The sequence below is a fragment of the Drosophila elegans genome, unplaced genomic scaffold, assembly GCF_018152505.1.
Source record: "Drosophila elegans isolate 14027-0461.03 unplaced genomic scaffold, ASM1815250v1 contig_149, whole genome shotgun sequence".
Lineage (NCBI taxonomy): Eukaryota > Metazoa > Arthropoda > Insecta > Diptera > Drosophilidae > Drosophila > Drosophila elegans.
The window spans coordinates 22,054,858-22,076,611 of NW_024545513.1; the positions used below are offsets into that span (position 1 = coordinate 22,054,858).

The 21,754-nt window shown below is 38.2% G+C and overlaps 1 protein-coding gene across 4 annotated transcripts in view; it reads left to right on the forward strand.

Annotated features, from left to right (window-relative positions):
• Positions 1-2,380: 2,380 nt before the first annotated feature.
• LOC108135421 (zwei Ig domain protein zig-8) overlaps positions 2,381-21,754 on the forward strand; it is a 165,327-nt gene continuing 145,953 nt past the window's right edge. For 3 of the 4 annotated variants that reach the window (XM_017256145.2, XM_017256146.2, XM_017256148.2), the window contains exons 1-2: positions 2,381-3,015; positions 5,002-5,125. The gene's annotated coding sequence lies outside the window, so the exon portion shown is untranslated. The remainder of the gene's footprint in view (positions 3,016-5,001; positions 5,126-21,754) is intronic. The other variant, XM_017256147.2, reaches the window with a different exon arrangement.

Consider the following 21,754-nt stretch of genomic DNA (forward strand, 5'->3'; position numbering starts at 1 on the left):
TAACACATTTTGTTGGCAGCATAAAGATAATTGATGTCTAATGCAAAGTATTATTACATAATCTAAGTATGCACTTGTCCTAGAGTTGGTTCAACCACCAAGTGGAAAATTCGCAAGAAAAACCAATCCTTTAAAGATAAATAATGAAAATGTAAAATGTTTTTAAAGAATTTTAACTAATTTATTAGTAATTAAGTAAGCCAAAATATTGAGTTAAAAAAATTTAAGTCATAGCATAAATATGGGATAGCGTAATGCTTTCTTAAAAAGAGGTAACAATATGTGATAATGATGTCTAACAATTGATGTATAATGCAAATTGTTTATAAAATATAAGAACCAATCAACTTGTGAAGCTCGCATTAGTACTAAATGGTGAGAAAGTTATTTATTAACACACAAACATGAGTTTTTTAAATGTAAGGCAAGGCCCAATTTTCGTGAATTGTAATGATTCCTAATATGTGCTAATAAAGCTGGCTTTTTCGTGTTTTTTTCTCTGTCTTAAGGTGGGGGCTCAAATGCGATCTGGAGACGGAGTGGCACACTGGCCGAGTTCGAATGGCTCGAGTATCTGATGCGGAAGTTGAGCGAATGCCAGCTCTGCGGCTGCCATCTTAATTTGCATGCACTAGCTGGCGGTGCGTGTGTAATTTATTTGTCGCGCGAAATTCCCTTGAACTTGTCCGGCGGCAGCATCGGCAGCCGTAGTACATGCAACATGAGAAGCAGCAGCGACATCAGCAGCAGCAGGAGCAGCAGCAGCGGCAACATCGAAATCAGGAACAACGGCGACCAGGACTAGGACACATCGTGTTTTTGTCGACCGCGCAGGAGGTCTTCGTGCCTCGCTTGCTGTTGCAGCGCTGCTAGCCTTTCGGCCGCGACTGTCGCTCGGAGGCGCCACACGAGCTGCAGGAGCCCAATGGAGTCCACAAGCAGCTCCGCCAGCGATGCCCCTCCCCTTCGATAACCAGTGGGCGACTCAGATCACTAAGCCTCAATTGGGTTGTTTTTCACTATATTAATATTGAATAACGTTAAATAATAACATTATATTGCAAACTTGGATATGGTTTCCTAAACAATGAATAATTTACTTTTACAAAGCAATTGACAATTGGTAGGATAATAATAATAAAACTATCTCAGCATTTTGTATAAGTTTCTTTAAGACTTTTTTAAGGTTTAAAGGTCTCTTTACTAGCTTTTTTACAATCTGGCTTATTTGTCGGAATTTTTAATATTTTGTATTAAATGTTTTCATAAAATGCAGGTTGCTTGCAGGGAAAATCATATGTTTGTTTTTAAAAATTCAAAAAAAATATATTCTTTATAAAATAAAAAACTGAAAATAATAATTGACAAATGGTGAAGGAACTTTTGATTTTAAAAGCATGACTTTTTTTTTAATCAATATTTTTCAGGCAAGTACTTTACTATCAAAACATTTCTAACATAGTATTGCAATCAATATTACAAACCTTATATTGTGGCATCTTGAAACATTTAAAAAAAATCTTTACAAAAATAACGAGTCAGGCAATCCAAACGTCAGTCTTATAAACATACACTGATAATAAAATGGAAAAGTATAAATAAATATCTTACTATTGAATTCAACATTTTGTACATAATATTTTAAATAAATATATAAAGGCATAATACTAAATACAAAGAATATTAAATTGCATGATTAAATATTTAAAAATTTTAATAATGTGGAAAAAATTAGTTATAAAACATTTCTTAATTGATTAAAATGCATTTTATTTAAGTTTAATATGTTTTAAATTTAAATGTAATTTTCTGTTATTAAAATTAATTCTTAGAATTGTTAAAATTATTTTTTTTAATATTTTCATGTTCAAAATTACTAAATTCCGCAATAAATGAAAGTCAGAGCTAAGAGTATTTTAATTGAGTACCAAATATTTGGATTTATAACGTTTTCATTTACCAGTGTGGAACCATTTTTTATTTAAGACAAAAACTGCTTAAATTATATGTGAAATTCGTGGCTCTTTGTGACTTTCCCCCATTAAAACTTATTGGGTGGCTTACCCCTTTTATCGAACCCTTGCTCATCTTCCATGCGAACGGCATCCACAGCCGGGATCCACAAGCGCCACTTCACGCCTGCGCATCGCCCGGAAATGGGGCACGAAGTGGGGCTGGGGGCTGGGACGGGGGCAACGGAAGTGGGGCGGCCTCGAAGGCCGAGCAGCGTGTCCTTCGTGCGTCCTGCCAAAAGGTAGGAGTCTGTACGGGCGAGTGCCTGTGGAACTCGAGTGCCGAGACAGCGGCGAAGCCAGCCGAATCGTTGGCCGAGTTTTGAGAATCGAGTGCTCGGCGATTCAGTTTCGTTTAGGTTATCGAACGCAGCGGTTTGTGCCACGCGACTGAGGACGGATAATCACTGGATTTCACTCGATTCGTTTCGTTTCGTTTCGATTCGGATCGCAACGCATCGCTTCGCATCGCATTTCCTCTAACTCAAACTCGATACTCGGTACTTGAATCTTAAATTTCGTGCTGCCAGTGGGTTAACATCCAAATCCGAGGCGGTTAAACGGTCGCGATCGATCATTATTGCAATTGTGGCTGGCCTTCCCCCCGGCCCCCTAAGATCCGCTAAAAAAAAAAATAACCCCCCTCCTCTTCGCACTCATCGAGCGGCCATCCCCCCGGCGAAATTCAAAACGCGTCGCGTCGCGAAACGCGTGCCGCCGCAAATTGCATCTGTTGTTTGTTGTTTTTTTCGGTTGAGTGTGTGTTGTTGTGAGTGGCCTGCTTAATTCATTTTTTTTGGGTTGTTCAACAATTGACAACAACAAAAACAAAGAAAACACAGAAGAAGTGCAGCGGGAAATCAGAAGTGAAACGTAAACAATGAAAAGTGAGACGCCAACAGCCAGCTGCCAGGCGGAAAAGTGATTTCCATTTGATTGTAATTGCAGTTGCAGTTGCAATAACTTAGCATACTTTTCGGCGCCTGCCCCAAAAACTCAACACGTAAGTGTGCACCAGTGTGTGTGTGTGCGGGTGTGAGGGTGTATTGGTGTGTGTCCGGTGTGTCAAAGTATGCGTGTGTGCGAGGATGAGCCATTTAAAGTCCCGAGGCTGTTGCTGCAGGGCCTTAACCAATCGAAACCGAAAATGTATTTAAAATGCGCCAAAAAGTTTACTATGAAATCACTTTAAAGTTATTTTATAATCGCTAATATTGAAGAAAATCAAATTGAAACTTGCTGATTGAAAATTGTGTGAACTCTATACACTTTGTGGAAACAATTTTAGAGAGTTTACAGTCTCTAAAACATAAGCCAAACGAAAAAAAACATTTTTATAAATAAATCATCATGAGCCAGGAAAAGTTATAGTGATTTTAAATCGTTAAAATATTTGTGATCCTTAAAAATTTAAACTTCGGTTTAATTTTAAACAAAAATATTTTTTAACAAACGATTCGAAAATAATAAATATTGAATAATTTTTGGGACATTCTCATTTGATTTTAAGTCCTAGAAGATTTGTGGAGAAAACCCAAAGTTGTGCTGTTAAAAGCTTTTTTTATTTAAGTTGCTTATGTTAAAGTGCTAAAGCAACAACCAAAAACTAAATTAGTCCACAACCTCAGTAACTTACCTGAATCTTGCAACCGGCTATGTTAAAAATAAATATGCGCAAAATATTATGGCAAAAATTCTTCAACCCTCATAAGTGCCATAAAACTGAAAAATTTACACAAAACGCCAGAGTTTGATCTGCGATCTGCAACTTGTGGAAAAACAAAAATTTCTGACACTAATAAATATGCTTCAAAAATTTGTTCTTAAGCTGGCAGTGTGGAAAACTTATTTGAAGCATTTTGCACCAGAGCCAGCAAAGGAAAAAATGAAAGCCTTCCACACCTGAGCCAATGGGGAGCTGAATATTTCATGTTGATTCCATGTGCCGTCGCCTAAAAAGAAAGCAAAATGTTTGAGGCGAATGCGAACTTTCACTCAATTTATTCGAACTTTTCTCGCCTGCCTACGGACTTGCTTTCATTTTTCTTGTATTTTATATTTTGTTTTGCTGTTCCACTGGGCTTTTGCTTTCTTTTTTTGGTTAGCAAAAATCGAATCAACGATGGCACAGGGAGCACAGGACGAAATAAAAATATAAAGAAAAATGCGATAATTTAATCTGGTTTAAGCTGTAGAGGCTATAGCATAGCCGATTCTCCCAGGAGCGCGTTTCTAGCAGACTTTTCATTTTCTTTTTTTTTTTTTTTTGTCGCGTCTAAGCAAATTAAAAACTTTTGCTCCCGGGCCCGGCTTCAACTTCCCTTACCCTTCGATTTGGCGAAGAGTTTGTCACGTCTTTTGGCAATTTTTTGCTGGTCGTGTATGTATATTGTATATGCATAAATTCTGTTTATGCATAAAAATCCAGTCGGCAATAAAGTCAGCGTTCAATTTGGCGCAATAAAACGCAAAATGCGAAACAAATGCGGCGCAGCTGACGTATTCAAAGGATCTCTGAGAAGTCTAGAAGGTTGCAAGAAGTCAATGGAGTGAAAATGGCTGGTGTTTTTTTCGATACATTCCATGAAGTACAAATGTATGTAGTACATATACTGGCCATAAAAGCTTGAGTAAAGCAGCGCCTAGATGGAAATCGAGAGAAAGACAGGCGCGGCTTATAAATATGCGCGACTTTATGGCCCCCGGGAAGTGTTATGTGCGAATTTCCTTTCGCATTCGCATTCGTATTCGTATTCGCATTCGCATTCGAATTCCTGGCCAAGCAGCAACAGCCCGCGACACCTGCTCCCCTTTTTGGTCCACCCTACTTTTGGTCGAAATCGGGAGAAAGTAGGGGAAAGCGGTGGGGAGCAGGGAAAGCAGGGGAAAGCTGAAAGAGTGGTGAAGAAGCAGCTGGCATTGCTGATTAAAGTGCCAATCGCACGCACCCACTCACCCACTCACACACACTTTGGCACACACAATACAGGAGGCAACGCACCGAGCAAAAGTCAAAAACTCAAACTCAAACTCAAGCTCAAGCTCAAAACTTTTCTGTGTCGCCGAGCGGCCACGCCCACGTGCTCCAGAAGGCGGAAGGCGCTAAGTAGCAGGTAAGTGCGGCAATAAAAATAAATGGCAATCGCGAGCCGCGCATCAACTTTTTCGCACATTTTATTGGATCCACCACGAAAGAATCTTGCACGGGGAGAAAAAAACTACCAACTAGATATGGCAACAAGTCTACCTTCTAACTGTTACTTATACAAGTCATCACCTTCAAACATTTCATTGGATACCCCACTTGGTTCTGTAGCATCTGGATATTTTGCAAAACAATTCAAATATTTCATAGGAAGAAAACAATTTTAAGATGACATCAATTACTGATTTAGTAAAAGATTTTACATTCTTGAAATTTAAACTTTTGTTTAAGTAAAAGCTTAGCCGAAAATTGAAAATTTATTCTTTGTAATTTTCCTGCAATTTATTTCGAGATACACTAAACTAAGAAATGAATGTAAACATTTTTCCCCAACGATTGTTCAGCGGATGTGTTGCGGAATGTTTAAAATTTTCGAAATTTTTTTTTTTATTAAATACCAAGTTGGTATTACCAATCCAACTCGTTTTTACAATATTTTGCATTGATATAGCAAACATTTGTTTAAAAATATAAAAAAAAGTTTTTAAAGTGTGTTCGTTCGGCCTTGCAAACACTATTGAAACCATTTTGGTAGGATTTCATGATAAAAATTATAAACTGGTAAAACCAATGAGTAACATTGTTCACAAACAATTAAAGCTGAATATGATTAAGGCTTAACGTGAGATAAGTAAGACTTTGCTCTTCATTCCACGTGGATTATTAGTTCATCACAATATTGCAATTATCTACGACTCAATTCGAAATCAGAACAGAAAAATGTGAGCCATAAGTATTTTTTGCAGTGCGGGCATAAAAAGGAACATGAACCTGAACCTCAAAAAAACCTTGTCATGGCGAGCTATTTATTGACTGCGGAGTATGGCTTCTCTTAGAAATGAAATAATAATGAAAATTTACAAGAGATAGAGCGGCACATGTGAAGCCCAATTTGGAGATACACATGTTTATAAAAAGTTCCGCACATACAATAGTTTAATTCCTTATCCGTATTGAGTTTAGGAATATATAGAATTTTCTTTATATTATGTTTGTGTGATGGTACACAATGACCAGTCATTTGAAATAATTATAATAAGCAAATCTTAATACCTAATAAAAGTTATGCTGATTTTGCTCATTAAAACATTTATAAATGGAATTTAAATTTATAAATCTATAGACTAATTTACGGTCTCATTATTATATAATATAACAACGTCAATAGGTAATTTTGGAGACTGCCAAGGAAAATGAAAAAAAAAGGCAGCGCTCTGTAACATATTCCCTGAATAATCAAAATTGTTATTATAATTTAATTAATAGCTTCCAAAATACATTCTAATTATTGCGTTAACTGCATAACGATGCCTCTGGCAAAGCGAAAAGCCATTTAGATTTCAAGTTGGCTATTACGAGTTCAATAGACACACGGCCACTGGAAAGCGCCCAGCCATAGGTAGTTGAACAAACCGTTAAATACTCGGGAAAAGTTGTAGTATGGTCTGTAAACTAAGGAAATCTACTGGCATGGACCCCCAAACTCGAAAAATCTACTATCATGGACCCTATAAAAACCGCATGCGGGGGAAAATCGCTAAAATATTCAGCGGAAGTGCGTTTTCTCTATGGCTCTCGGTTGATTGTGCATAAATATTTCATCCGGGGCCCTCAATGCTAGTTTAATTTATTTCGATCTTTTATTTCGAGTCGAGACGGGTCGAGTCGAGACGAGCCGAGCCACTTGCCGGCATTGCCATATTACCTTCACAACGGGTAAAAGTCTGTGTGTCTGACTGTCAGCCTGCCTGTCTGACTGTCTTTCAGTCTTTTAGTCTTTTAGTCTTTTAGTCTCCCAGGGAAACGTTGTTTGGCGCGCGCTTATAAATGCCATAAAAAAAAAGTCCATTACGGGCTAAATGTGTTTGCCGTATTTCGCTCCGTCGAGTGGGTTACGAGTTGCCAACTCCGGCGGCCATATGGGCAATAACCCTCGCCGACCTGCGACCTCCAACCCACCGCCCCCCTCCACCCACTTATTTGCATTGTAATGCGAGCCGCGAGCGGTGATCACTCATGGCAGGTGTCGACAGTTTGTTTTTGGACAGCTGGAGCTGGAGCTGGAGCTGGAGCAGGAGCAGGAGCTGGAGGAGAAGTCCTTCGAGTGATGAGGACTTAATGCTTCCACCATCCACCTTCCACCTTTCACCTTGTTTGGGCTTGTTGTGCTCCACTGTAATGTGCTATGTTATGCGTTGCAATCCAGAATTTGATTGCCCGAGATTATGGGGCGGTGGATTACGGATTCGCATGCCGTCATGTCCTGGATTTGACATTCCGTCAAGGGCTCCTTCGCCTTTGCCGAATAATTGGTCATTTAAAATGCATTTAAGCAACGTAATGGTTCGAAACGAAAACAAAGTATCAGCATTGGTTGTAATTAATATAACTGGGATAATCTCTTTGCCAGGTTTCGATGTAAATTTAAATAAAAATAATAGCACATACGCCGTTCGTATGAACTTTCCTGTGAATATGTATTCATTTTATGGACAAGCTTAAATGATTATGGCTGAAGTTCTTTTGATTAAAAAGCAAAGTATTATGCAAATTGTTTGCAATTTAATGTCAAACGAAGTATACAATGCGGTCTTAGTAAACTGGTTGGAAACAAATAATGATTTCTTCACTCACAAAGTGAATGGAATAGTAAAAATAAATAACTGAATATTGAATTCAAAAGCTTATACTTAAAGTTGGATGATTTAAACTTAAATACTCGATTAAAGGTTAAAAATATTAGATTTAAAACCGTTCCTATTTGATTTAATAACATTTTTCTTAATCTAAATATGGTTTGAATATAAATTTCATTTTCAGATATTAATATCAATTTACAAAGTTTTTTTTTACCAGTGTTTGAATGCGCTGAAATTACGCTTTTGCACAAAGGCCTTATACCAATGTTTAACTGTTTTCTTGCATTTAGCTTGATTTTTTAAACAAACAATTTTGCGGACTCGACTGCCTATTTTAAACCACTTCGAAATCCTTAACCAAAGTAAAGCAGTAACAAGTCGAAACATAATGGAAGTTAATTTGATGCTCGACTTGCAATGGTTTTCTGTGTTTCGACCGTGTACTCCATTTATTTATGCCATTCCATTCCCTGCATCCATCTATCGGCATCATCTATCATTACTTTGTACTATTTTTTGAAACTAGAAGGCGCATCATTCTAGCGCCATCGTTCAGACTTTTGGCGGCCCGGAACGGAGCGGAATCCATAAATTTGCTAGCCACCCAGATAGCCGCATTAAATTTGAATTTGCCACGCTAAATCTTCGGCACACTGAAGATGGTGCACATCGGTTCTAATAACCGACATATATCATGCCAGTAAATGGTGAGCTGCTCGGACACTTTGGACACACTGCTCCCATTCAGGCATCTCATTTCGTTATGCAATCCCTCTGGCTGGCCACGCCCCCCTTGTTTTGCCGCCCCCACTCCCCGCCGCATTTAGAAGGCATCCTGACCGGAAAGACCGCGAGGACAACGGGAAAAGCAATAAACTTGTTTGTATTTGTATTGCACTTATGCGCTGATTGCTTTTCAGCGCAATTTGCTTTTAAGCGATTTCTAGTGAGGAATGTCGTCTCCCCCTTACCGTCCCACGCCCCTTTTTCTACGCCCACCTGTTCAGTTAGCCCTCCAATCCCCCACTCTGATGCGTTTTGGTTAGTTAAGACGCAGCGCATCAGCGTTTCCTTTCCCATTTTCCATTTCCCCGGCTCATTACAAAACTTGCGCGCCATTTCCAAGACAAGAAAGGAAAAGCGTAAAAAACACAAACCATTGAGTCACCTTCCACACACACACACACACACACTCCGCACACACTTACGAGCATCCTCATCCTAGCACACACATATTGACTCCTACATCCTGGCACTCAGCGCTGTTTGCCAACGCCTCCAATGCTCCGAAGTGCACACAATCCCATACATTCCATGTCAACGTTCCCAAACAGTATCCACACTGAGGAAAATTAATAGAAACTTTGTTACCTATTTACAGATTTTATTCACTTTTACGAAATTTTTGTTAGAAATTATAAATTTTATCAGACTGTCAAGCGCTTTCATGAAATTTCAAAGACAACCTGGCGTATGATTAATTTTGTAGTTTATTTTACTTTGTTGTTTTAAATATAATCTTGATAGCGATTTCCTTTTTATTTGTATAAGCAATTCTGGGAATAGTTAATTGAGTTATACCCAAGGAAATTTGTCATATTTTTTGATGTATGATTACTTAACCAAGGTTTAGTACCCAAGATAGATCTTTAAAAAAGTTTAAACAAAGTATATCAAACAGTTGGCAAGTTGAAACTTAAATTATTTTAATAAATTGAGTTTAAATTAGTGGCAACCACGGATTTATTAAGTTATCTTACATTAGCCGACGAAATTTACACTGAGATTAATGAGACTCCTCGGAAAATAGCACTTTGTTTGATGGAACTGCTCAGAACTGATACTTCATCTTGGTTCTCTAGCAATTAGAGAACCTCGTTTGTGTTTGTTTACTTTTGATCGCTCTGCCACCCCGAACCAAATAAGAGTGTTTACTTTTCTCTCAGTGCAGGTGGAGGTCCGGGTCTGGGTCTCCGTCCGGGTGCCGGTCATGTCCGTATCCCGTGTCCGTATCCCGTGTCCGTATCCCGTGTCAGTGTCCGTACTCCTTGTCCGTATGCCGTGTCTGAGTCCGTGTCCGAGTCCGAGTCCGCTCCCCATGTCCATGTCCGTGTTCGCTCCGCTTGTTCATTTTCAATTTCGTTTACAGCATAGAACATTTTAGTTTTTCTCTGTTTGTGCTTTCCATTTTATTTCATCTTCATTTTCATTTTCATTTCAACGACTTTGGTAGCGGTGGCACACTGACCCGCCCTCTCTTCCGCCCCCCGTGTTTCCATTGTGTGTAACCTTTTTAGAGGGTGGGGTGTTCGAGTTGTGGGGTGTTTTTTTTTGGGTGTTTGGTTGTTTGGGTGTTGGCCAAGGAACCCTGCCTAGTTACTTACTTTAAAACACATCTATCTCACAGATACGGTTCGAGCATGGAGCATCGAGCATGGAACATCGAGCATTGAACTGCTCCGTTGTTATCTCGTTGCCGTGGTTGTATTTTTAGACCCGGCCATTGTCATCTGATTTGCCGTAATTGTTTTTGCAGCGACCAGAGAAACGAAAGCAAATCGGTTATCTTTCCATTCCGCCCTGTACTGGTATTGTCATCCGGATTCTGGATGCCGGCAGCCAACAAAGCCGGCAAAACAAACCCACTAAATGTTGTCCTATCCATTGGAACACCACGTGTAACTGACTTGCTCGGCGTAACTGGGACGCCTGTTAAAAGGATTTGGCTTTGGATTCCTCGTGGCTTGTAATCCCATTACATGCAATGTTTTCACCATTTATCAGGCACTGATATTTGTCATTTGATGGGCGGAAAGTTTTCTATTTCCACGAAACTTAAAAATTTAAAGGCCTACAGCATTCGAATTGAGAACACAAGTGTCCAACTATTGTTGGATAATTTTAACGTAAAAATACGTTGGTTTCTCTATTATTTTATCTTGCATATTCAAAAGTTTATAATTTATCTGATTGTTTACACCACCAATTTGTATGGTCTTAATAGTATAGTTTTATATAAACTATAAATGGTTAAATATTTCTTTTAACTATGAAATAGAAATTATGTTTAAATTTCATCAATGAGTACGAAGTAATCTAAGGTCAAAAATTCAACTAAAACGTGAATTTATTGTGTTATTAGTGTCAAAAGCTTCAGTTTGGCATTAAGTTTAAAGTAGAATCAGAACTGAATACATGGCAAAGTAAGCCCAAATTAATTCCTGGCACCTTGACCGATTTCCATTAATATTTCAATTGTGACGAAAACACATTGGACATGGCATGCACATCAGTGATATTTTAATAATTTGCAGGAATCTAGTTGTTGTCTTGCATAGTTTATAATGTTATTTGCCTGGGCTGTTCTGTTGGCCTTTTCGCTGTTGGCCTGGGCCACATTGTTGTTACAATTCGCTGGCCCAGGATGTTCTCAAATGGGCGGTTTTGTGGGTGGATCCGAATCCAGACCGTTCTGGGTGTTTCGAAAGTGGCTCTAAAAAGTATGCAACAGAAATTGTTGCCATTGTTGCCATGCTGCGAATTCAATAAACGAAAAACGCAAACGAAACGAAACGAAACGAGACGAAGAAATGAAAAGGCCAAACAACGAGAGCAGCATTTCAGCCATTTCAAATTGCCATTCTCTGCCATTCCAGCGCTTTTCCATCTCTCCATCTTACCAACTTTCTGTTTTTCTGTTTTTCTGCCTTTCCGCTTTCTCCGCTTTCCCAGCTTTCCCTGATTTTCCAACGGTTGTGGCTGCTGCATTTTTGTTTATTGTCATTTCAGTTGAACCAAGCAGGGCTGTTTAGTGCAGCAAGGAATGCCGGCGCGGGGTTGAAATTCCTGCTGCATTATCCTTTATTATATTGCCGGCATTAACGTTTCCGTTTGTTCCAGCCTCATGGAGAACACCATGAGAGTCTCGTCCCTGCACAGAAAGAAAAAAGCCTAAGAAACAAACATTTTCTTCTGAGAATCAATACGCAAAAGTGTCACTGTTTAAATAAAAAGATTTCCACAGATCGATTATTTTTCTTGAAATTATTGTATTAAAAAAGGTGCCTTGAAGTATGTAATGAATCAAGAAACGCAGTCTAATGGAATCTAAGGATTTTCTTACTCAAAAGCTAAGCCCCTTTTTAAGTAGCCTAACGGTCATACTCCTTTCTTAATATCAGAAATTGCTGTATTTCAAAGTTTATAAACACACTAAAGGTTAAAAAAAAGGTTATTTAGAACTGCAAAGCTTTAAAATAGCATTAATATGTTGTTAAAATTAAAGTTTGGCTTGATTATTGTTCCATTAACATTAAATGCTTAAAAATGTATTCATAAATCGATTTGTTTTTAGCTTAGAAAGTCATTTATAAAATATATTTATTATTAAATTATTTTTATAAGAGATTGTTATATGCCTGTTTCTAGTACAAATGTAATAAGATAATTTTGATAGCTCCTTGTATTAAAAATTTTAAAGGAACTTATTAAGGGATGATAAAAGAAGATTGGTCCAGCACCTCTAAAATGATAAAATGTATTTCTATCAAACTCCAATTAAATCGATTGTTTCTCTTAGTGCACTGGGAAGAAATATGCAGGCCATGTCAAAGCCGCGTCCAAGCTACTGCTCTGATTCTGGTTTTTATTCTGTTTCTGTTTCGGTTTTTGGTCCTGAGCTGGCCGATAAGCCCAACCAACGATCCTTGGCCCTGTTTGTTCTTTGCTCTTCCCATTGCCCCTCATTTGGTTATTCTTAACTGATTTCTGTGTGTTATTTTTAAAAAAGGAATTTCAACAATTGCACACGCAATCCAGCCCTTAAATAATAAATAAGCCAAGCCACGCACACGGCTCACGGCGCACTGGGAAGAGAAGTTGGAGGTCAGGACTCCTTCTTTCGGTCTGAGCACATGGCCAGCCGCAGGACGATTGTCCTTTTGGCCAGCTCAGCTGGAGTCTGGGTTAAGTGCGGCATTAACAATCAATTACAAGCATTACGAGCCGTAAAACTGACGCATTGACCAAATACCAACTTCTCATGTCCGGCGAATGGCTGGTCGCAGGACATGTGGAGTTGGTATTTGTATGAGTAGGGGTAGTATGTGTAGTATGGGCATAAGTATTGGTGTGGGATGGCATTACTCACATCCACAGACGCACCGAAAATGGCGTTCGCTGTGAAAAATGTTGCGTGCAAAGTAAACCCAACGAGCAAAGGAGAAACAGGGAATGGAGTTGGAGATGGAACAGCAACCTCAGTCTCAGCGGTGTCTGAGTTACGGTTTGTTGGCTCCTTGTATAATAAGCCGAGGGATATGGCCACGAGGAGAAATGGGAGCTGTTGTCTCACAGCCGGCAGCTGCATCGTGCTGAGATATATCTCTGGGCCGGGAAAAAGTTGCAAAAATGTGTAAGCGGAAGGGCAAAAGAATACCATTTAATATATATGCAGTTCTCATGCCACTTAAGTAGCCATTTAATAAACTAAATAGCTTGGCAGCTGTTGGAAATACTGAGATATATTAAATAGATAAGTACTTATTTATTAGATATATGTGCGCAGGGATGAGAAATTTCCATCGGTCATATTAAGTATATGTATTGATGAATTATAAACTTCAACTTTAAAAAATATAGAAAATAATTAACGTCTATTAAATCTTCAAATTTGTTTGTATGTAAATTCAAATATATTTTAAGCTCAAAAATTTTCACTTTGAACTTAAAAGAAAACATATTATTATAATATTAATATTTATTAAGTCTTTGATGTTTTTATAGGCCAAAACAAAACAGTTTATTTGTCATGGACCAATACTACATTAAATTCATGTCTAAAATGCTTGTGGAATAATATTTCTTATACAAAAAAATTTATGTACTGAATATGTAGTCATTCAAAAGTAAAACCCCATTGTACTTACAAGGTTGACTGAAGCACCGATGGTTTCCAGAAAAATCGCCTTCTAATGAATGATTTTGTTTGGCTCATCTCTTGCCCTTTTTTTTGATGATGGCTCTGTGAACAAAATAGCTCACTAATTTGCATTCCTCAAAAGACAAAGCATCAAAAGCGAGTACAATCTTTATTGCTTTCTTTTGGCATTATTAATTCTACGTATCTCAGCTGTTGTGTTATTTTTGGTCTTGGAAATAAATGCAAATGGAACTGCGAGATAATATGTTCGCAAACCCCAATGCAGCTAGCTCATGTTCGCCCCAATACACGTACATCCAATCCTATTATGCTCGTTTTGCCAGGATTGGGGCTGGAATTTAATTAACTCAAATGACACAGGACACATGGCCAAATGAAGCTCCTCCAGCTCTTAGGTTCCTGCTCATTAGTTGATGACATTCTAAAGCGAGTCGCAGACATTTTTCCTTTGAAGTGCATTTGAAAATCCCTCCGCTTCGTTTCGTTTTGTCGTTGCCCCGCAAAACCCCAACCCAAAAGTGTCTGTGTATCTTTGCTCCTTTGTCTTGTGTTCTGTGCTTCGTTATTATTTTATTTTATTATTATTTTTATTTTTGGTTCTAGTTCTGTGTTGTTACTTTCGCACTTGAGCGACAAAACAAACGATGTCGACGCCGGCCAAAAAATACAAATAAATTTTATTGTGGTCAAGTTAGGCACGCACACTCGCACATCCAGTAACTCTCACAGTTACAGTTACAGACACGGTTAGGGATGCACTGAAAGAAAGGCCTTAATATGTTGATAAAAATTGCACATTGTTAAAATGTACAGGCAATAACAAGACATAGACTCATTTTCCAGGTGATTAAAAATAAATTTTATGGCCAAGGCTGCTCTTTATTTTAGATTAAAATATTTACGCACTTTTCAAACTACTTAATTGTATAATTTAGTAACTATATGGATAATCTTTTCAAGCCCACAATGATAATGCTTTCATAACTTTTTAGGAAAAGCTAGAAATAAATAGATATCACGAGATTTTTGAAATATTTAATTAAAGTGTCTATAAGTAAAATATATTTTTAGTTGTATATTGCATGCTTTTAAACAACCATGTACGTGATTTCAAAAGCCTAGTAATGTACCACTAATTTTTTTTTTGATTTAACGAGAATAATTGTTTTGATTTTAACTGTTTTATTATAAATACAATTTTAAAATAATGATTACTTTTTATTTTTAAAATTATTTTTCTGTTGACAATGGGAGATCCAAAAATACTTTAATAGGATCTATTCATTTTTTTCACTGTTGGGATATAGGGACTGAAACCGGGGCCATCAAGCAAATGCCAGACGCATTGTGCACAGATTTATGCCGCCTGTCTCCCCGACCCTTTTGTCGCTTTTCCCGCTTTTCCCACTTTTCCCGCCGACTGTCGGCCATAAAAAATGAGTTTCAGTTGGTCGTCAGCTGCTCGACTCGACCTGCCCCAGTGGTTTCGTTTTCCACCCCTGCATTTCCCGCCCCCGCAGCACTTTAATGGCCATTGTTATGCCCGTTATGTTGATTATAAGCTTCTCCTACAAACGCTGCCCCTCCCACTCTCCGCCCCCTTCGCCCCATCCACCCACCGACCACTCCAACTCAAACAAGCTAACTGCATAGAAGCGTGTAAGCTTCTGACATTTTTGGGTCTAAACCACCTGCCCCACTACCTCCCCCCTCGAAATAGAAAAAACAACAAGGAAAATGAAAATAAAAAATTTAGTAAATTTGAATTTTCCAACTGCGCCGAAAGGTGTAAAGCCTGATGAGGGTTAAGCGGTGTCCAACTCCCTGCGTGAGTGTATGTGTGGGGCTGCACTGAAAAAAATGAAAGGACTAAAAGTGGTTGGTTATGTTGTGAATTTGTAATTGTACATTTGTTCATGAAAATTAATCTTTTAAAAATATTTATTAGATTTCAACTAATTAGGTATCGTTTTTTCTCCGATTTTGTATCAAAAGTTTTCGGAAACCATTCCATTTAAGAACTATTCAAATTATATCCTTAAATAAATATCATACTTTAGGAAAGTGTATGTTATTTGGATATAGTCTTTCACTAGATTTCTCACTATGTATTAAACCTGATAATGTAATTTTTGAATTCCAAATCAGTTTCTTTGAATTAAGCATACTTCCTGTATTTTCATACTTTATTTGTGATTAATCACTGTAGCAGTAATCACCCTTGCAATAAATATTCGTAAATAGGCTTTAAAGTTGACATTTTATCTCCGACTGATTTGTGGGATATATGAATATATGGTGTTTGCTAACATATTTTCACGCAGTGCATCTGTGTGTGCTGTGCCAGCGGAAATGTTTTTGCCTTGTCCGCTGACGGAGCACAAACCAAAAAGGGGCAAAGCTAATGGAATGGGCAGTGGCCAAGGAGGCAGGGGAGAAGATTAAAAAAGTGTATATAAACAACATTTCATTGCCGGGCAGTGTTCAGTTTTCCACTAAGCCCCCAGCCCAGCCATCTCACCCCACCGGACTGACCCACCTGGCCGCTTTATATTGAAATATTTCTGTGGCCATGCAAATTTAATTCGCCGTATGAGGAAAACAAGCGAAAACCGAAACCGAAACCGAAACTGAAGCCAAAGCCTCTTGGCTCCATGTGTGCTAATTGGCGGTGCCGCCAAACCAGTGGTTCACAGTGGGTGGGGATTTTTGGGTGGTTAGCAAAAGAGGTGTAGTGCTGCAGTGGTGTAGTGGTGTAGTGGCGCAGTGGTAGTGCTGCAGTGGTGCGGTGGCGAAAAGAGCGTTACAGAAACAAACAAAAGCAAACACGGTCAAGTTAGTTAATTTTTTAGCTTCCCGCTAAGCTTCTAAACCGTTCAGGCGGCATAGATACACAGGGAAAAAATGTAGTCTTGTTGCACATATATCATTTACATACATGTATTAAGCATATCTGATAACAACAATTTATTTTGTAATTTTTTAGTCATTATTTCCCAAATATCTCTTCATTTATCTATGGTGCCTTGATTTTTTTGGTATGTACACTGCTTTTCATTTAAAAAACTAAGTGCTAATATTTTTATATCACAAAATTTGTTTAGAATCCAAAACAAAAAGTAACTTATCCTTGGTATTTTTAAAAAAATCCCATCAATACTGAAATCAATACTAACAAATCATACCAAACCAGATTGAATTTATAAACATTTTACTTAGAATTACTAATTCCCTGACAAAAATATATATATTTTTTTGTAAATTTAAAACAAATATTTGTTTAAAACAAATTTGTCAAATAAAAATAATCTTAAGGCTAATAACAAATAAATCTATATCAGCTTAGCTCAGTTTTCAGTGTGAAAAGTTTTGGAAGGGCGTGATCAAGTCGGAAGTCATTGTTGATTTTGAAAGGAGCAGATTTGTGACTTATGAATTTTGATAGCTATGAAGTGCCAAAGTAGTTAGTACTGCAAATACCCATTTTTGATCCCTGGCTCTGAATTCTCAAATTCCTGTATCATCTGGCTTGTCCAGAAAACTAGTTGCTTTTCGGCAAAACTTTGCCAGTTTTGTTTTGGGTTTGAGTGCCTTGACGTTTTTTGGGGCATTAAAGGCTTTCACAGTCACACCTTCTAAGGGGGTTGGTGAGGGGGGTAGATGGGTTGTTTTTTAGGAACTTTTGGGCCGGGCTGCTTACTTAAGGCGGCCACGCCCACTCCGCGGTCGACGGACAAACTGACTAAGGGACAAGAGCTGCCAAAGGCTTTGCGGTTGGGTTGTTGTTTTTGGACCTGTCTTCCCCGTGACGATGCCGAAGCCACAGGGCCACACAAGGGGCGGCGGCAGCAGACCGGAAGTGCTGCATTGGTCTCACTTCCGGCCATCTCCTTTCCAGCTTGTAGCTAACCAGCTAACCAGCTCCCAGCTACCATATTCCATACCGCCGACTTGCCTTCATTTAGCTATTCCCTCTCGACTTTTGGAGAGTCCTGTTTTCAGTTCATTTAACATGCCATTTGTTGGACCCTGCCAAAATGGATTTATTGTTGTAGTTGTTGCATAAATTATGGCGCTTTTCACGCACTTTTCCACACGGTGACCGGCATAAGACGGCGGATAGCCAGAAAGCCTTGCCTTTTCCTTTGTCTTTTGCCAGCACAAACTAAAGTGGGTGGAGTGGATGTAGTTGCGATAGGCCACTTAAAGGGGGCAGAATGCAAATGGGAACTAGAAGATGCCTTCCACATAGTTGCTGCTCCTTAAATCATTGATATTCTAGGAATAGGAAGCTTCGAGCAAAGAGATAATGTCATTATTGCGATTCATTACTCTTGACGCCGAGTAGACGCTCTAAGTTAATTAATTACATTATTGAATTCAGCCATTGTCGGTAGGAGGATAGCAATTCATTACTACATTTTCCAAATTTCCCAAATTCAAGCATTTATTAAAAAAAATACAAGGTCCAATTTGTGAGCGGTAATTAATTAAAGCTGTTAACGAAATTTGCAGATAGCTATAATTTTACCAGTTAACAGATTATTGGTCAGTTTATCAGTATTGTTGTATTTTGTTATTAGGTGAATATGCCTAAAAATACCTACAACTACTGATTAAACTAACGAGTATTCATTCTTATAATCTTAAAAATGTTTGATTATAATTCAAATTTAAGTTTTAAATGTTTGGCGAAAATTTAAATTGTATTTTTATTAATTTTTCTTTATTTATTAAAAGATGTGAATATATAAAGTTGTTCTTTATATTTTGTGTAAGTCTCTAAATTGTTATGATATCCACCGGATGTTTGTTTTTTTTTTTGGATCTAAAAAAAAAGAAATCAATTGTGAATGGTCAAAATTATGGCCTGACGTATTTTATTGATATAATTTATAAACCTTGTCAAACAGATTTATATACATTTATATGTTTAGTTTGAAAAGATTCTTCACAGTTTATTTATCGTTAATAAATTCTTGCAAATTGCATTAGTAAGTTCACCCCTTCGCTGACACATTTCACAAGATGCCCTAGTTTGGCGGCTGTTTTTCCTAAACCAGCTTAGCCGATCGATCTTTCGGCCATATCTAAAGTACGGCCTTTTGTCAGCCCTATCCCTGACCCTATCGCACAATCATTGCCCGAAAATCCCCATTTCGGGGTAAACAATGCTGTGCATGCTACTTGCTTCCCGCTTCCGTTCAACTTTCCTCGCAGCCTTCCATCCATGATGGCCCAGGTTGGCTAGAATGCAAATTGCTTTCGAAATAATTGCAGTGGCGGGGGAAAAGGAGGAGGGGTCTCGGATTGAGTTCAGATTTGGGCTAGTCACCTGCCAAAGCGCTCAAATATTTTCTGGCCATTTCCTTTGCTGTCTGTCGAAGGCCCAATATATGCGCGAGTGTCTATATGCGGGGAATAAACTTTTGTATCTTCTGTCGTTTTAATACTCAGAATAAAAAAAAAAATATAAAATTAACAACAAGAAGAAAAAAAAAACAAAACCGAAATAAAATAAAACACTAAACAAAGTGGGGGAGCGGAAAATTCGAAACAGATTCCAAATCTATTTAAAAGTTATGGCCGCAACTATTTGCGGCCTGCATTGGAAGCGATTTGTGGATGTGAGAGGGGGTGGCTGAGGTCGGGGTCGGTGCAGGTATGTAGGTGTATGGGTGTATGACCAGGGGCCAGAATGCAAAGTGCGACATGCAAAATTGTGCAAAACCCTTTCGCTCCGAATATCTCTCGATGGCCACTGAAAGTGGCGCTGTTGATGATGCCGGGTGACGTTGCCCAAACTTTTTGACACTTTAAAAACTTTGCCCACACACACATAACATATAACAGTCATACACACACACACACACACATAACACACTCACACATGGTAACACATATTTGGCAAGCCTGGTTTTGAAAGTTACGTTAAATGGTTTTAAAGGTTTCGGTTTTAGGGTTATGCCAGGGTTGCCAACTTGCGGCTGCCTGTAAAATTGCTTGTCCTGATGATCCCTCCACACCCCTCTCTCTATTGAAATTCTTCAACCCCCACCCCCCCGGTGAATTAGTTTTCCCCTCTCACGTTTATTTCATCCGAGTTTTTCCCTATTTTTTCGTTGGATTCCTTTTTTTTTTGTGCCAAATTTGTGAATTTTGTGAATGCTTTCACTTCCTGACGTGTCCTGTCCCCTGTGGACGTGGTTAATGGAGTGAGAGGGTCGAGGGGTCGTATGGGGAACTCGGGTTTCGCATTTGTCAATAACTTTCGCAATGCGACAAGTTTTCCTATTAGCCAACAGTTACCGAGCCTCGACTCCAAAGGCGGCTGGCATTTTTGCTTATATCTGTACCATCCCAATGAGAGTATGCCGCTGATGAATGACGTTTACTCGATAAATATTTGGTACGTCCGCAACAGGCAAATTGCCAAAGAGCTGCGTGTCCCCTTGATAGGAGATGCCATCGACAAGCAAGCTGTGTCGTACATCACTCCCTACAAACCCTTAATTGCACCATAGCCCATCTTAAAAAAATAAATGTGTTATTATTTAAAATCGATGCACTACAAACTCCTATATTAGTAATATTATGGTATAAATTCTATATCATTGTTAAATACTTTGTTAGAGAGTAAACAATGAAATAAAACTTTAAAGTTATTTAAGAAAACAATATATATATGGCTTAAAGGATATCTGTGCTGATTTTAGGTTACAAAGGAGTTACATAAGTTTTGCAAAGAAAAATAAACATTTTCTTAGTTCAATATATCTAGCAAATGCTTCCAAATTTTCAAACCAATCACTTCAGCATTGCTAATAATTATTCAATGTCATTAATAAATAGTATTAGTATTTTAATTTTAAAGTTTTCAAAAGTTATTTGGCTTACTGGCGGAGTGCCTTTCTTTGTGGTCTTATTATAAATAAATCCAGTTGAAGAGTTGTTTAATATTTCTAATGAGCATTTGGTTAATAAACTACTCAAAAAAAGTTATTCAATTTAATGTAACTCTATAATATTTGTACACATTCGTATTATTTTCGAAATGATAATACCCAGAGTCTTCCCAAAAATTTCAATTAATTTTAAGTTAATGGCATTATATATTTCCAAAGCACATATATATTATAAATATTTAGTTTAAGTTGTGCCTTGGCTTAACTTCACCTTAACCCGCTTATTCCTTATTTATTTAAGGTTTTCTTAAGAACTCATTCTGTTATTTGTTTAAAGGAGGGAATGCTTTCTTTATTTGTGGCTTACCCGTAATAAATACATGAGCAGCTCCTTTTCCTTTTGCATATTCATAGATTTACCTCAGCTCAGGATCTTCTATTACTCCTTCGAGTACAGCCTCTTTGACTGACTTGCTCCCTCTGTTTGCCAGCTTATTCCAGTTCGCTCCATTCGTGTTTTTTTGATTAATGAATCTTTTTCGGGTTTGCCAACGCTGCTGCTGCTGCTGCTGCTGCTGCGGTGAAAGGAGTCTGGATTCTGAAGTCTGGGGTCCTGAAGCTCCTGAGACTGCTGGGCTGCATTTTGCCTCAATTTGTCAGAGGCAGCTGCGATAATGGGGTCACGAAGTATGCACAAAGCGACGATCTGACTCTGGCCAGAGAACTCATTAGGGACGCCCACTCTGAAATCTAAACGGGCTCCCAAGCACTCTTTTCTTTCCCACATTTGGCGCCTGCTGAAATTGTACATTTTTGACATTTTTGAACGCAATGAAAAGCAATAATATTTTTATAATATTCCGACAGTCGTTTTGTTTGAACACCATTCAAATATTTGCCTCAATGATTCGTTTCATTATTCCTTGTGTTGTTTTATTTCTCCCTATTTTTTGAATATACAATAAATAAATCGGTAAGTGTGGATATAGGGGGATAGGGGGATAGGGGAAAATCAGCAAATGAATCGCTCTATTATGGCCCTTGTTCTGTGA